Raw genomic sequence first — 16,777 nt, forward strand, 5'->3', positions numbered from 1 at the left:
TACTATCATGCTGAACACCATCACTAGGAGGACCAGGGCAAAAGATCTTTGAGATTAATAAAGACTGTGTCTGTATTAACACCTTTGCTCAGAGGTATAGTATAGTGTTAAAGCTCTGCCCCCTACGTGATGGTTCCGTGTCTGGGGCAGTTTTGGCACATGCAATCATACTTTTTTGAGAGGAAACTGAACTTGAAGCTGTGCTCCAATCCTTCATCTCTTACTAGGGCACATATGAACTAAAAAGCAGTCCTTCAGCTTTGAACCCCAAGTGCAATGAGACTGTTTAGTCCTGGGGAGCAAGTTAAATCTAGCCCAAAATAAAAACTGTGAACGGTATGTAATGTAGGGGTTGTGATATCAACTGCTTTAATCTATTGAGTCTGCAAGTCATCTGAATGACATAACAGAGAGATAGCAGAAGCAGTGCCCTCAGATCTCGATGGGCTGACTTCCTCTCAATCATAGTGTTCAGCCTTGTTGACTCTAAAGACTCTGCTAATCCAATGCTATATGACTTGGCCCTCTCCTGCCGGTTCAATAATCAACACAGACATCGTTTGAAATGCCCTACGTGATGCAGGCAGGAATATTCTGGTTTAACCAAATGGGCAAACAGTGCACAATTCTTGCGGTCAGGGAGGATGGGGGATAGAAAAGAACAGTTCGTGTCATGAAATGGTCCTTTCCTCCACCTGGAGAGAAAGGAAAGAATGACGTCATGAAATGAAATATATAAAATTAAGAGAATGGGACTTAAGTATCAAGTTAGTATCTTTTTTTACTTCCATTTCCTGAGAAGATTTCCTGCAGCACAGTACCTATTCTCTTAATAGGTTTTCTTTTGTGGAAATCTTTTACAACAATATTAATAAGCAGATACAGATTTGATAATTTTTAAATAGCAGCAGTGTTCTTTTTATAGAACAGTACAAACCTTCACAAACCCTCTCAATAGAAGTGATGTGTCTTCAGTCTATACAAGGACACTATTTCAGTATGACAGGGTATCGTGGAGTAAAGGCATGGAAGTCGACATTTATTACACATTTTATACATATTATTGACTTTTTGGCTACTTAACCGCTTTAAAAAATATGAGCTTTTCCTTATTGAAACAGCTGATACTCTTGGGGAAAAAAACATTTTAACTTCACAACGACAAACAGCCTACACGATACATTTTCTTCCCCAAAGAGAGGGTTTTTTTGCTGCTGTTTGAAATCTTCCTAAAGTGTCTTTGTGTCATAGCAGAGTCCTCATCTTCTGTATGTAAACAGTGGAAAAGATGAAAATCTCTCTCAATGGAAACTTGTCAATTTTGCAGAATTTTATCCTGGATTTTTTCAGTGTAAAATGCAAGGCAGATAACAAAACACCAGGCTGAGCTACAGTTAACTGCTAATTTCACTATAGACTGGACACTATAGACTCCTTATCTCCAGGTACTGCAAAGTGAAATATGACTGTAGCAGAGTCTTACACAACACATAGTAAACAATGTGATCACCAAATATTTGAAAAAGAACAAAACCAATGAGTACAGTGCACACAGTTTCACAAGACAAGAAACACCCAGATTCTGATGACTATTTATGCTTAGATGAGCAGTTCATTACTGGCAGCTGCATATAGCTGAGAATTTGCATTCCTTTTCCCTCTCCTAACATGGTTTTCTCTCTGATGCTTTTTATTGAGTTACATTTGAAGTCGGTTTTCAAAAGGTAAGGAAGTGGTTTACAATGAGATGGGAAACAGAAGCACTGTAGTCAAGCCACACCAAAATATAACAACAAAAGGGTAGGGCCAGCAGGGAAAAAAGAAATCTCATCAATAAACACATATAGCTCTACCCTATGATTTCACAGTATTTCTGGTATTGTGGAAATATCTGCAGATTTGCAGAAAAGAAAACAGTATGCAAGTGCTTAAAGACTGATGGTCCTGCATGCACAAAAGAAGGAAGATCTTACACTGCACAGGTAACCTTGACTTTGACTATTTTTAACAGAACAGCTTACTTTCTGTAACTTTAAATATTGAAAGCTTTTTTCCCCCTACCCCTGCAATATTTCAGAGGAAAACAGGAAAACAAAGAAAAATTGTCCTGTATAACACACAGTGAACACCAGCAATACATGAATCTGACAGCTTCGTGGCACAAACCTTTGCCTTTTCAGTCAGAAGCATCCCATAACTCGGACAGGCTAATTTATGTGATTCGGCTACTCCGCACACTCATGACACACACTTCGCCAGTAACTCAGAGCTGTGTGCAAAGTGCCCTGGGAAAACAGTGGCCAGGTTTTGTTGCCGGGAAGGGTAGGTGGGCTAGAAGCTGGAAGAGCAAACAGGCAGGGTTGCCTTGTAGGCAGTCAAAAGACATTTGTCTGGAGAAGCTGTACCTCTAAACAAAAGAGCTCCGAGCCTGCCTTACAACCAGGGGGACGTCTTGCTTCTCACTCTGCCGCTCAACACACTTCCATGTCAATTCATCACAAAAATTAACCTGATATCTTGCTGTGGGTGCACTCTAAGGGTAGAAGACCAGCCAATGGACTAGAAGGGCCAAGTCAAATGCAAAATCTAGAAACAGAAGAGATACTGAGAGGTGACCAAGATGACCAAAGATATGGAACTACTTCTGTACAATAAATAAGAAAATAGGCTATAATTTTAATCCTGGAAAAAGAAGCAATGGATGCAGGATATGACAAATACATTTAAGATCCTGCATGGCTTAGAAAATAAATAAATAAGTAAATATTACCCACTATTTAAAAAATAAGTAAATTAGAATCCAAAAATGAATATTGAAGATTAAAAATGAAGCATTTTTCCAAGTAATCAATATACTAACTATGGAACTCCTTGCCATGCAATGTTGTCTATTCCAGAAGCTTAAAAAGCTTCAAAAAGTGATTAAATAAATTAATGAAAGGAAAAAAACAGCAGGCACTTTTAAGTCGTGAATTTAACAAATGTAAGAGACACATACGGAAAAGATTAAAGGGAAGGAGGGAAAATTAATCAAATTTATTTTCCTAAGCAAGGAACTAGTCTGTAAGCTTCCAATGGCAGAATAAGAGATTAGACTGCTATAAAACCTAAAAGATAAAACCTCAGACACTTCAGTCTGCTCAAGAGGAAGAGAGGAAGGAGATTTTGTGCAAAGGGAGGGGCATAAAAAAGGATAAAACTCTGATGGCAGCAATATTTACTGGACAATCTAGCACATTCTCACTCAAAGAAGAAACATACCCTAATATTTACACATGTAGGGCTTCCTGCACAACTATTAATTTAAAACGCTGGCATTTTATTTTTTTTTAAATAAAGTGACAAGACATCAAAAGGAACCAGAGGAGCAGCAGTAATGAAGCAGATCAATAAACAATTCAATAACTCTTTGAAGACGTTCAAATGGCCTCTCAGAGCTAGATGCTCTCTGTATATATTAAACACGACTGTTGAAAGTAACTTAACGTGCCAAATACATTCCTGTAGGCCAGCCTGGCAGATTTAAGCTCTCTGAAATACCAGCCTTTCTCCACAAAACACCATGCAAAAAATAAGGAGAAAGAGTTAAAATCAGCAGATAATTAACATAAGTTGTGACGGATATATAATCAACAGCACTAGCCATCTGCCCAGCCAGGTCAGTACTGATCAGTACCACAAGAAAAAGTATTATACAGTCTACCATTAAGTGCAATCAATTTGTGCAGCAGATAACGTTACAGAGTTGCCGATCCTGCATCACAGAGTTCAACGTATCATTAAAATTACCCCCAAATTTCTCTCAATAGAGAAAGCACATCATTCCTTCTATATCTAAGTCATGCATAACCTAATAATATCTGAAAGCTATAAACTAGGACACTCAGAGATAAAGAAGTGATGTTATTTAATCTCATTGTTGGGAGCTGGGAGGTGCATTATTTTGGAAGACTGTGCAGGAAAACAAAGTATTTTGCTGAAATAATGGAAACGATTCCTGCCAAATAAGAGATAATCATCATGCATGTTCACCTATTTGCTTCTATTTACATATACCTGTACCAGATCCCTGTTAACACCAGGATGTGCTTTGCTCACAAACTAGTAATAACATACAAAATAATGGTAGCCTCCCCAACATCACAATGATGGCTCATATGAAAATATACATGCATTCCTGGGAGCACTGTCTAGACAGCAGAGTCTCACTAAAACATTGATATCACCCCTGGGCTGGCTACGGAGTTAGACTTTCTGCTCTTAGCCCTCTCTGAAATTTTGCGTCATGGATGCTGCAGTAGGGTCACTGGAGAGCTGCCATCACACAAGTTTTTCCTCTAGTCTGATGCTCAAGATATCCAAGATAGAAAATCATTATCTGGTCCCATTCCAATAGAGGAACACACAGAACCCGGGTCTTGCAAGTGGGTGAGTATTGCAGCCAAAGTGAATACCACCCCAGATGGATACAACCACCTCTGGTTATTACCTCCAGAAAGCGTACTCACTGAAAGAAAAACAAAACAAAACACAGAATTAACTCAGCTGTCCACCCTCAAAAGACAGGTAGGTCCTGAGGCGCTCGCTCGCAAAGCGGAGGACAGAAACATGGGGAAAGTAAATCCCTCTTATAAACTATCCTATAACCTTGGTCAACAAAGGTTACCAAATTGTCCTTTACTGTTACCTAGCAGTACCCTTGTTGAAAATAGAGTTTTTTGCTGAAAGAAAATACACTTGGTTGTGTAAAATACCAGGCTCAGAATCAGGAATTATTACTATTCCTCAAAAAAAAGATACAGAACACCCACAAGTATAATTTCAGTACACTGTAGAGGTAAGCTTCAAAGAGACTTTAGTCAGTTTGGAGTAAGGTTATTTTATTACTGCAATTTCATTTTCAAGCTCAACAAATCTAGACTTTTTAACTATGAATTTGTAGGGCTGTAATACCAGTCTCAGAGATAATGAGAACTTCCATGTAACACTTGCTCTCCTTAATCACTTGCATGCACTCCCAGTGTTTTAATTTTGACATAATTGCACAAGAAAAAGACAGACATTACACATACTTGCACCATCTGCCTCCACAGGGGCAGATGTCTTCCAGCTGCAAAACCTAAATGACCATAGGATTATTATTTCATTGAAACACTTGCTAATACAGCAGGAATAATGTGCAGGAAAGCCCAAATTATATGCCTAATATTATACCTCATCTATCTGCTAACAATCATTTTTTAATCCATACCATTCTGGTCTGCTGAACAATTTTTTTAAGTGTCTTTTATCTTAAGAGAACTGATAGGCTCAGGAGACTGGTTGTAATAAGGCTGCAGGTTGTCACAGCGTATTTAAAGTTCTGGAGGTTGCTTTCATTTAAAAAAAGAAAAAAAATAGCAGTGAATCAAGGCCAATTAAATGAAAAAGACGTCCATACAGAGAAGCAACACACTTCACCATGCTCCAGAGAAGCCCTGGGAGAGACAGATGGTCCGTACAGCAGGCCAATGACAATATTTTATCACCTCTCTCAGAGTGCAGCCTCTTCACACTGGGCGGCGACTTTTCCAAATAAAGAGCAAAAGAGCAAGAGTCATAAATCCACAACTTCAGCCTTTTATTGTTGGCTCAACACCTTTAAACAAAATGATGGAGGTCAACAGCAGCAGAGTCTGTTGTGTCCTCATTGCAATACATATCCTTGGGAAAGGAGGTGGGACCTCCACTCCATGTGGAGGCAAAGGGTGGTCTCCTCACCGGGAGAAGTGTCCACAGCAGATCTGAGGTCTGCTGTGCATGTCAGGCCATACATGATGTCCACAGGAAGCCTGGGTCAGAGCTGATAGCTAAGCTCAGCTCTCATGGCACAGCCCCACTGACTTAACCACAGGCCAAGCCTTCCTTTCATTTCCTAGGACCACTGATATCATACCTTTTTTAAGGACCAATTTCCTCTTCCCCCTTTTTATTCACACAGATACTGTGAGGCGCACAGAAGAAAACAGTACCACCTCAAGGCCATAAACATTCTTGCTCCAGCCAGGAAGACTGAAGTTTGCATGAACAGGTGCATTGACAGGAACACAGTTTTCAGAAACCATAATAAAATTTCATAAAGTTTTTTCTTCCTCCCCATGTAATTACATATCTTGATTTTGTAATTGAACATCTTAGTTACATAATTAAAAGGATGTGAAGTTTCAGCTTAATTAGTCTTCCTAATTGTTATGCAAGTTCATATCATAGTGATGCAACTCCATTTGCAGAAAACACGGCACCTGTTTCTGTATGCATCTCAACCATTCCTACATTCCAAGAATAATGGTATGGATGAGGGACAGAGTTTCACATCAGAACGAAGTGAGGAAAGTCTACTTGTGAGCCCGATCATTGCGGGTTTTCATTGCCATAAAAGAGGTACTTACTTGGCCACTGGCCCTTTATCTCATAGAGTCAAAAAGGGTTTGCAATGCTGTGGTGGTTGCATTTCTGAAATGCATTTCAGGTAGCCATGTGCTGTGCAGGAAAAGCCAAATCGTATTCCCACTAGAGCATATGTATCTCAGCTGCCTTTCATTTTTTAATCCATGCAGTTCTGATTTAACAGACAACTTGCTTGATGTCCGCTGCTGCCAGGGAAACTGGTTTTAGAGTTCAGGTCTTGTACCACGTTCCTCAACAGCACACGCAGAGCCACTCAGAGCCATTAAGAACCAGCCAGCACAAGGGCAGCATGGAGCCGCACCCTGCCAGGGAAAACCCCGGGAAAGGTAAAGTTGTTTCAGGACACTCAACACCTCCTAGTGCTTTTGGGCCTGAGACATCTTCCTTGACTGAAGGCGAGGTGGGAAATGCAGTCCTTCCTCCCTTTCTGAGGCCAGCCTGGCAGCGTACAGACAGCAGGACGGCAAGCACCAAAGCCTAGTCAAAAAGAGTTACTGGAGCAAACCTCCAGGCATCATCCCCACTTGTAGTCTCAAATGAGCTGATCTGACAGACTGCAGGGACAATTCACCTCCCTTTAGACAGTTCTGGACAAATGCAGACCGACTTCATGATTACCTGGCACATAAGTTAATTTATTTATTTATTTTTAGGTTAACATCAAAAGGCCACCATCCATCCAGTGCACCGAACACGGCAGAGGTCCTGCTGACCAGAAAGAGATGTGATCGAAGCACCAGAGATCATTTCATAGCACACATAGAGCCTGAATTAATGGTCCACAGTCCAACTTCGTTCTGGCGTTTTCCAACCTGTGTGTGCTTGACCTTAAAACCTCAATAATGTGCCTTTAACGCAATTTTCTGTGCAAGTCCTCAGGTTTTTTGAAAGTTCATTAAAAATCCATCACATTGCATCATTTTGCATCCCCAGGAGTCATCAAATGATGCTAGGACTATGTCAGAGACCTTTGCCAAGTGAGCTAATGACAGAGCTGACAGAAGAAGCAGGTTGTCTTTTATGCAAGGGAGCTGCAAGGCACAGCCTGCCAGAGGGACTCTCTGATACTTCCTCAGACAGAAAAAAACAGAAAAATTGAAGAGATCCTAAACGAAAACGCTAGGCTTTTTGCTGAGTGCTGACACCTCCCCAGTGAGTCCTCATCTGCTCCTCCACAAGCAGACATCCCCGCTCTTCCTCACCCATGGTCCTATCGCCACTCCCAGTCCCAATCTCTGCTTCTCACTTGTGTGGACCTCCACTGCTCCCCTCACCCAGCCTCTGCCTCACCTCCTGTCGAGAGCTCCCCAACCGATCCCTTCCCAACACAGCCCCATGCTGTTTCATATCTGCCATTCACCACCTTCCATGCAGCCATTTATCCCAGGACCGCTTGCAGGAGTCCTCTCCTTTCTTACCGCTCCGACACCCACAGCACACAACCCTTCTCTCCTCCCCAGCAGTGCTGCACATGGGTGGTGGGTGAGCTGAGGGGAAAGGGCTGAGGTGAGACAGGCTCCTCACTGAAGTTCTTGCACCCAGGCGTCATGGATGCTATAGTATGGAGGACCCATTACAGAAATGCTCTTTTCTCAGTCCCTGCAAGCTGAACTGCTCTCAAGGGAGTTGCTGCCTGGTCAACCCTCAGCACAGACAGGGTGGCAACATGCTTAGCAAAGACAGGAACAGAAATATTAGCTTAAAGTGATATATAAACACAGGAGATTCCAGTGAATGTGTGCTAACTGCAATTTTTCAAAGACTTACAACTCACCCAAATTTGCATGAAAAAGGCAAGAAGTATATCCACTGACAAAAAACACCTCCTCTCACCAAATATTGAATCCCTGCATCAGTTAATATAAAAATCAACACCACCTCTAAAGAGTAATAAAAAAAAAAAAGACCACCAGAAAGATCTCAGAAATAAAACAAACAAACCAAAGTTATTCTTTAGCCTTTGCCTCAGAAATTATGGAGCTCGTTTTAAATGAAATTTTTCAACAATTCTACCTAAGGCAGACACCAGCCCTGGCAAACTTCAAGCCCAGTTGCTTAGAGCTTCATAAAACAATAGGCAATTGAAAATAGAATTGTATAACGGGAGCATCACACGACCTCAATTTGTGGTGCTCTCAGACCCACCTATAATTAAGTATGCCAGATTAAAAATAAAGGAAGTGCTGGCTCTCAGTCTGAGAGCGCACATAAAATCTCAGCTCATAGCTAGCTATTTTATGTAAGTTCTAATCCATTATAGTAAGGGGTTGACAATGACAACATTGTCTGACCCTTAATTGCAGGAAAGATGCTATAATACTATACATACCAGACAGCCTGTGATAAACTTGAAATTAATACTGGAGACTCTGCCTGCTCCCCATGACTTGAAAACTGGGAGCACTCTGGTGCCACAAGGAGAAAGGATGCCTCTTTTTCTTTTCTTGCTCAGATTTTCATTCCTCTGTTGCTCTCATTTTCCATCATTCTCGTTCCCAATAACAAATAAAAACCACCACAAATTATTAAATCATGCTTCAAACACACAGAGATTTCAGTTCCACATCATTCAGGTACCAAAGAGGCACAAATATCTCTGGAGGAGTGATCCCATGTCCTGGCAGGTAGCTGAACCTGCCACATGAAGTAGCATAGAAGGACCAACTGGCAGTAAGAATGCTTCAGGGAAGAAATTACAATCTGCTACATCACGAAACAGCACCAGTGCTGGCTGCAAAGCTCCAGAATTTAACAAGAGAAGCTACAACACATGCATCTAAACAGTGTGAGTCCAGAGCTCTGTGTTTTGCTGCACTGAGTTAACACCACTAGAATTAAAGTGGAAGGTGTCCAGAGCTCCCTTCTTGAAAAGCAGCAAAGCACTGTGGTCACCAAGATAAAACATCATTAATTTCTGAAGGGAAGAGACAACCCTTCCAACCTCATAGCTCCTGCACACACAAGCAGTGAGTGGAAGTACAGAACTGGGGTTCAAAGGCTTGTAAACCAGAAAGTAAACTCAGCCTCCTCTTTCCCTTTGTACCTTATTCATGATTTCTTGAGTACTGAGAACTGACAAGAGTTGAGTCCACAGGAAAGAGAAGCAACTCAGTCCTTTTCATAATGTGAATTTATATTCAAAGAGACAAAGTAGATAGAGTGAGAGATATGCATAACTTTTATTTCCTACCCCAGCACCAGCAGAACACCCTTCAGCAACCATAGGCATGAGACAGGAAGAGCAGTGAAATTATTTCCATCACCTTTCAGCGTGCTTGAGCAGTCAGTCACCATCACCAGCCCGAGTACTCTGCTCTCGTGAGACCCCACCTGGAATACTGTGTTCAGCTCTGGAGTCCCCAATACAAGAACGACATGAAGCTGCTGGAGCGGGTCCAGAGGAGAGCCACAAAGATGATCCGAGGGCTGGAACACCTCTGCTATGAAGACAGGCTGAGAGAGTTGGGGCTGTTCAGCCTGGAGAAGAGAATGCTCCAGGGTGATCTTACAGCAGCCTTCCAGTACTTAAAGGGGGCCTACAGGAAAGCTGGAGAGGGACTTTTGACAAGGGTATATAGTGACAGGACACGGGGCAATGGCTTTAAACTGGAAGACGGGAGATTTCGATGTGATCTAAGGAAGAAATTCTTCCCTCAGAGGGTGGTGAGGCACTGGGACAGGTTGCCCAGAGAAGCTGTAGATGCCCCATCCCTAGAAGTGTTCAAGGCCAAGTTGGACGAGGCTTTGGGCAACCTGGTGTAGTGGAGGGTTTCCCTGCCCATGGCAGGGGGGTTGGAACTAGATGATCTCTGAGGTCCCTTCCAACTCTAGCCATTCTATGATTCTATGAGTAAGCTATCAGGGGCCACTAACAAAGGCCGATACCTACTACAAAACAGGAGGTAGCTGAATAGATGCCAAACAAAGCCAAAGGAAAGCAGAATTTCAAACAGACTGCATGAAAGGATCACAGGAAGCAAACTTCGATGAGAGTCTCCGAACATGAAAAACTGCCTAAAAAAAGTGGACTCGAGTGTTGCTTCCAAGTGCCATCCAAATTAAAAGAAAAACAAAAGCAATTGGGGTTTCCTGGAGCTCTGAATCATCCATTCAAGCCATAAGGAGACTGAACAACTAACCACACACAGGGTATGCACAAAGTGTCAAACTCTGAGTAGAAAGGACTGAAAAGTTATTTTCCTTCTTTAATCACTGAAAAATGCAGTAATACCATGCATTACTTGTAAAACAGCAGGTTGGACTGATCAGACAGAAATATACTCTTTAAGCTGACATGTTCCTCTCCAGGCTGCTGGTTTTAAAAAAAAAAGTGCTTGTTGCACATTATCTCATCTTCAGGCTGCACTCTGAAGTCCACTCTGACCATTCCTCCGCAACACCGGCAAATTCCAATCCTTGAGAATAATTCTCTTAACTTTATAAAGAAACCCTTGTTCAAGTCAGATAATTTTCATGTAGAGGCTGACATGGAGATGGCTTTCCTGGAACAGAGGTGATTTGCATTACTCGGTGTCATAGCACACGACAGCTTACTCTGCAGCCTGCTTTTCTGGAACTTTGGTAATCCACGCAGCCACAGTCCTTCTCTCTGTGAAGCAGTCGCGCACATGACAGGAAGAGCTAATTTTAACGAAGTGTCTTTGCTCTCATACTGGTCATGTTCTTTCTCAAACTGTTTATCTGGCAGGCTCCTGGATGCAATTTGTAATCAGCCCTCTGCTAATGAAGGAAAGCCCATTGTAATGGTCTGTTCCTTTGACTCTAGGGTTTTTAACATCTGACACACTGCTGCACGTGTAATGTACCGTACGGACCCGTTACAGACCTCCTTCACAGTGTCTCTCAAAGGACCTGCTGTTGCACCCCTGTCCCGGCTCTCACCCTCTCTCCTCCGGTTAAACAGTCTCAAACGCTCCTGGCACATGAAAGCAAAACGCTTCAACGCCTCGACTGCAAATTCACCAAGACAGCGACCATCTTTCCATTACATCGCCCAGCCTTCATGTGCACAGCAGAGCCCTGATCTTTGACAGGGGTTCATAGCTCCTGCCGGAACGAGAACGATAAATAAATCATCGTCACGGGGTCCCCTAAAGCAGAGGGAAGTCTGCTGACTGTCATTCGATTACTTTTTAACTACCACAATGAACTAAAATTCCACAGGGAGGTAACGATAGAGAGTCATTACCATGAACGATTCACCTTCAAAGAGTGGCAAGAGGACAGCTGAAGCTTAGAGAAGCCAGTTTTCTTCACCCTCTCCGCAAGTGTCTGGGTGCAGGTCAGTGATATTTTCCAGAGGCAGAACAAAGAAATTAGATGCTGATACACAGAGGCTTTAAAAGAGATTAAGAAGCTGATAAAAATAAAAGGACTGACGACAGAACGGGGATCCAGATCAGAAGAGAATAAGAGCAGGGCATGATACAAATTACAGAAACCCTAGCAGGAAGAAAGAGGATCATCAAAAGGAAATGGTGTCTCAGCCAGTCAAAGCCAGAGAAGTCACATACTGGAGAGAGGATGCAGGATCCTCAACGCTACTTTGAGCCACAAATAAGGAAGAGACACTGATTCAAGGAAAAAGCATCATTAATTGTTACAGATGGATTTGTTAATTTCTTGTGCTAACTAAAACAAGGAGAGAGAGGGGGGGAGGGAGAGAGAGAGAGAGAGAGAGATTTTTTTAGGCTCATTACAGATCTGCATCATTATTTTCAGCTTTAATTTGTCTCTAAGGAGCAAACCACAAGACAAAGCTGGAGGCCTGAAGACAAACAATTTTACTTACCGCTGGGCAGTTTGAGTTTGGTGCCTGTCCTAAGCAACACTAGACTGGAATACCCAATCATGGCAAAAAGGCAATAAATAAAAATCTTTGAATTGGAGAAAAACAAAAAAGACACTCAGGAAAGCATTAGCACAATCCATCCAAACCAAGTAAAGTGTAGTAGTGCACAAATCTCATATACTGTGTGCCAAACACGGCAATCTGGAACAAGGTGACCCTCACTGGCCACCACCAGAGCTCTCAAGATGAGCTTTAATTTTAATGTCTCCCCCAAGTGGTAAGTGAAACAGTGGTTGCAATTTAAAGGCCCAGGTAAGGCGATGCCTTCCCATACTGGCTTATCACACTGCCAAGTGGCTGCTTTATTTACTTACTCCATCAGTAAATAAAGGAACTAGGAATAGCCAACTCACACTAAGGTACTTTTGAATCCTTTAGGAAATCATACTTCTATATTTATGCATACATCCATATATGTACACTCATGTGCATGCACATACACACACACCAAACCTGCTCATTTTCTCACAGAACAAAATGAGTACCTAAAAATTTTGTATGTTTTGGATCCTGTTCATTTTCCACAAGGGGTTCTGTACGTCATGTTTTTATTCACACCGAGCATCCATCTTTCACAAGCATCTATCCCTTGAAGGTGCATCTACAGCTGAGATGGGTTAAGACAACACTCTGTCATTGAGCATTCACATGAGCCCCCTTCAGCAAGAGCTGCTTTCCTCCTCCTTGGGAAGCTGCCCTACTGAACAACACTTAGGGAAAGCCTAACACACAAGGCTGAAGATTTTCTATGCTATGGTCCCACCAGTTACAGTTAGTTTTGCTCTCTTCTATTGTTTGGGTTGTCTGCTAGAGAACCTAGCCCTTCTCAACTCCTTTCAAACCCATGCGAAGGGCCAGAACCCACCCATGACTGCCACAGTAGCCTAGGGACCTATGAGTTGGTGTAAAGGCTCTCTACTGTGGCAATTTCCCTTTCCTCAAGATAAAATACAAAAAGATAACCAATCTCAAGGATTCTTGGAAGAGCAAAGAGGAAAACAGAAGTTACATGAGGAAGGATTCGGGTGGCTGTCTACTTGAGTGGTTTAAAAGATTGATTGGCTTCACTTTTGCATCCACAGGTATCAGTATTTGGACAAACAATACTTGGAAAAAGCATTTCTTAAACTTAAGCAACAGAAAAGGTGCAATTTGTAACTGAGGAAAAGATGAGTTGGCATCCTGCTGAAGGGGAACGTTTTCAAAATTAAGTAGTGTCACGTGCCTAGCAAAACAGCTAAGATGCTCTGTAGTAACAATACTGATTTTTAACAAATCCTGGAACACTAGTACAACTCAGAGCATTTGAAAGATTTCCAGCATAATCCCAAAATATGAAGGGACAAGAGGAAAGCAGAGGTAATGGTAAGTCTCGATCAGCCTGATATCATCCTTACGTAAAATAATGGAACTATCAATTTGGGATGTAATCAACAAGGAATTTGAGGAGAGGCTAAAAATGTAATTAATACCTTTCAGTATTGTCAAACAAGCCTTTCATTTTGGGCTGAGGTGGAGTGGTTTTGGCAGGGCTATAGGTATGGTTGATAAATATAACTCTTCCAATAGCATCTACTTGGGCTAATCCAATGCCTTAGAATTACTAGACCACATAACATCTTGCCTAAAAGACCTCACACTACATGGAGAACTAATGTGACACCAAACTAGAAAAGCTAAAAGTTGGCTCAGTACTTGACCACAAAACATGGCAAATAACTGTGAGGTATTAATCAGCAGGACTCCTACTAGGAGGATTTACAGGGACAGTTTCTTATTCACTAATAAAAGGAATCACGCGTTACAGCCACTTAAATCTGACTCAGATTTCCTGTGCTAAGGAACGTGTCCACAGGTCTCTCTCTGGAATCCTGCTGCCATAGATCCATTAGAGCAGCCATGGGACCTCACGTTTGGAAAAATGTCCTGGCAGCTCTTTGATAGCTGTCGGGCATCCCATACAACCAGCAATGGTCTCACTCACCTGAACTATGACAAACTCGTCCTGGCCACGGCATTTGTATGGGTACAATCCAGCCAGCAAGTCATCTATTAGAGTAGGGCTGCAGGAGGCAGCTGAGAAAATCTGAGAGCTCATTGTAGATGAAAAAAGTGGTTTCCTTCCCCCTACCACCCACCGTCCACATATCCCCTCCTGCGGCTTTCCCTACATTCATCTGATCCCTACCTGAGCTCATGTAGCCACTAAATCAGCAAACTAGCCCAGCAGAAATGAATTACTTTGCTGGTGGTTTCACATTGAGAAGGAGAGGGAAGGCTGCCCATACAGGTAGCAGGATAGGTCCACGGAGGGGCCAAATGAATGCCAGAATCAGCACCAAGTGGGTGATGAGAAGGGGAATATCCCTTTTGGCAGCAGCAAGCGATCAGGTCAGCTCAGTCACTATGTGAAATGTTTCCCTTAAACACAGTGACTCCAAAGCTCTTTCCTGGCAAAGGTAACCACTGACACAAAGATGGGTAGGACAGCACAGAGCAAAAAGGACAGGCTGCAGCTACAGAAGAGGGAAGTTATCTGGCAGGCTGATGATGCATCTAGGAAGCAGAAACATATATCATCCCTCCAGGATGGAATGCTCTGCTTGAAAAGATCACAGACACATCCTCAGTCCCTGCTTTGACTAGAGCTGGAAGCATTGCTGGTGGGGCTAGAAGCACCAATATAATCCCCAGGAGTATGAAAATGGGCTACCAGGCAGAAGTGAGGAAACCACGTGTAGAGCAGAGGTAAGACAACTGCATGACTGTTACATATCGTCCTGTCCTGCCGCTCTTCAGGAAAGGTGTGGGAGTACTGGGTGGAGCTCAAAGGCGGCGTGTAGAAAGAGATCTAAGAATGGGGAAGATCCAATAAAAACAGTGGGAAGATGAAGGAGCTCAGTTAGTGCAGCATATCGAACGGAAAGTTGAAATGTGCCTTGGCTGCTTCCTGCAAATACTTACACAGGGACGATCTCTGACAGCGAGCTGCTTTCCATCCTCCCTGACAAAGCCAAAATGCACACAGAGCTGGGTATAGACATTACAGAAACGTAACCCTGAATTCAGATACCATTTCTGGGGATGGAGGCCACGTAAAGATTAAAATAGTTTACCAGGGAAGCTAGTGGACTCACTGTAGCTTTCAGCTTTTAGAAGAAACTAGAAGAAACAACACTCCCTCTTTTTTTTTTTAATGAGGAAGAAAAGAAAAAAAAAAAGAAACAAAACCCCACACCACACAGCACTTCTCCTTACAAATCCTAAAGGAAAACGAATAGCCAGAATACACAGGAAGTAAGACTAGATGGAAGTGTAGCTCATTCTGGTCTATAAATAAACAAGTGATTAACTATTGCTCTAATTGTCGTTTGTTATCAATGGAAGAAGGACTATTTTCCTCCTCTTCCATCAGGGAGGGATTTGTGCTACCAATACAAATCAGCGACAAAGTCACAGAACTGGCCCCTTCTACACAAATACAGTCACACAGCTAAGGACAGCAACAAAAAGGCTTTGGTTAGAAATTGCCCTCAGCTTATCTGCAAAGACAAACATTTTGCCTCTTTAAATGGGAGCCTAAGCAAAGATACCAACCCAGCTAACAATTAGCCAAACAGTCCCAGACATGTTTAGACTTCTCTGTACTGAAAAGCTTATTGGAATCCTGCACTTGGTTTTATTTTAGTACATCATCCTACCATTCAGTTTCATTAAACGTGTTTTAGAGCATGGACCCTTCTATCTAAAGATACCATAACAACCTCTATGAGGAAAGTCTCCTCTCCTCATACCATACAAAGCCTATTTGGGAAACCAATCATCCCCCCACGTCTTCCACTTTTTTTTTTTTTTAATAAAAAAATAAATAAAAAATTATCGTCATTAAAAAAAAAAGCAGGCAGCTATTGTGAACAGTGATTCTTTGAAGGAAAGAGGGAAAAACTACAAAAGAAACTCTTCTACATGTGCATGGGGAAATGTCTATTATTAAAGTCACAGACAAAAATGCAAGACCACAACATAGTCACCATTTTAAGCCTTACAACTACAGCACAACATTGTTGGAGGATTTTGTGCAACTTTCTGGATATGCAGAGGGATAAGCACATGTGGATGTATGAACAGCTGGAAAGAATGGTTTCCAACTAACAGTAACTCTCAGTAACCTAAAACATCTTTTAAAGAAAGAGGAAAAAAGATGCAAAACTTACCATTTCAAAGTCAGTGCACCCAAACCTATTCCCCAAGAAGCACAGCACTTTCTAAAACACATATCGATATAGCAAACCTCTAACCAAATCCCCTTGTCAACATAAACTGAGAAACAACTCGTTCTTCTAACCTGCTCCTAGATACTAGACCTCATAAGGTATAATCTTAACTTCAAAACATGAGCATCCAGAGGAGATCACGTATCCTTCAGCAGCCATGCCCACACTAGTTTACCACTCTATG

The 16,777-nt window shown here is 42.1% G+C and overlaps 1 protein-coding gene across 2 annotated transcripts in view; it reads right to left on the reverse strand.

Annotated features, from left to right (window-relative positions):
- The window catches only part of TBXAS1 (thromboxane A synthase 1), a 242,686-nt gene that overhangs the window by 183,143 nt on the left and 42,766 nt on the right, over positions 1-16,777 (reverse strand). The gene's annotated exons all lie outside the window — the stretch shown is intronic.

This window comes from Tauraco erythrolophus, chromosome 4 (assembly GCF_009769465.1).
Source record: "Tauraco erythrolophus isolate bTauEry1 chromosome 4, bTauEry1.pri, whole genome shotgun sequence".
Taxonomy (NCBI): Eukaryota; Metazoa; Chordata; class Aves; order Musophagiformes; family Musophagidae; genus Tauraco; species Tauraco erythrolophus.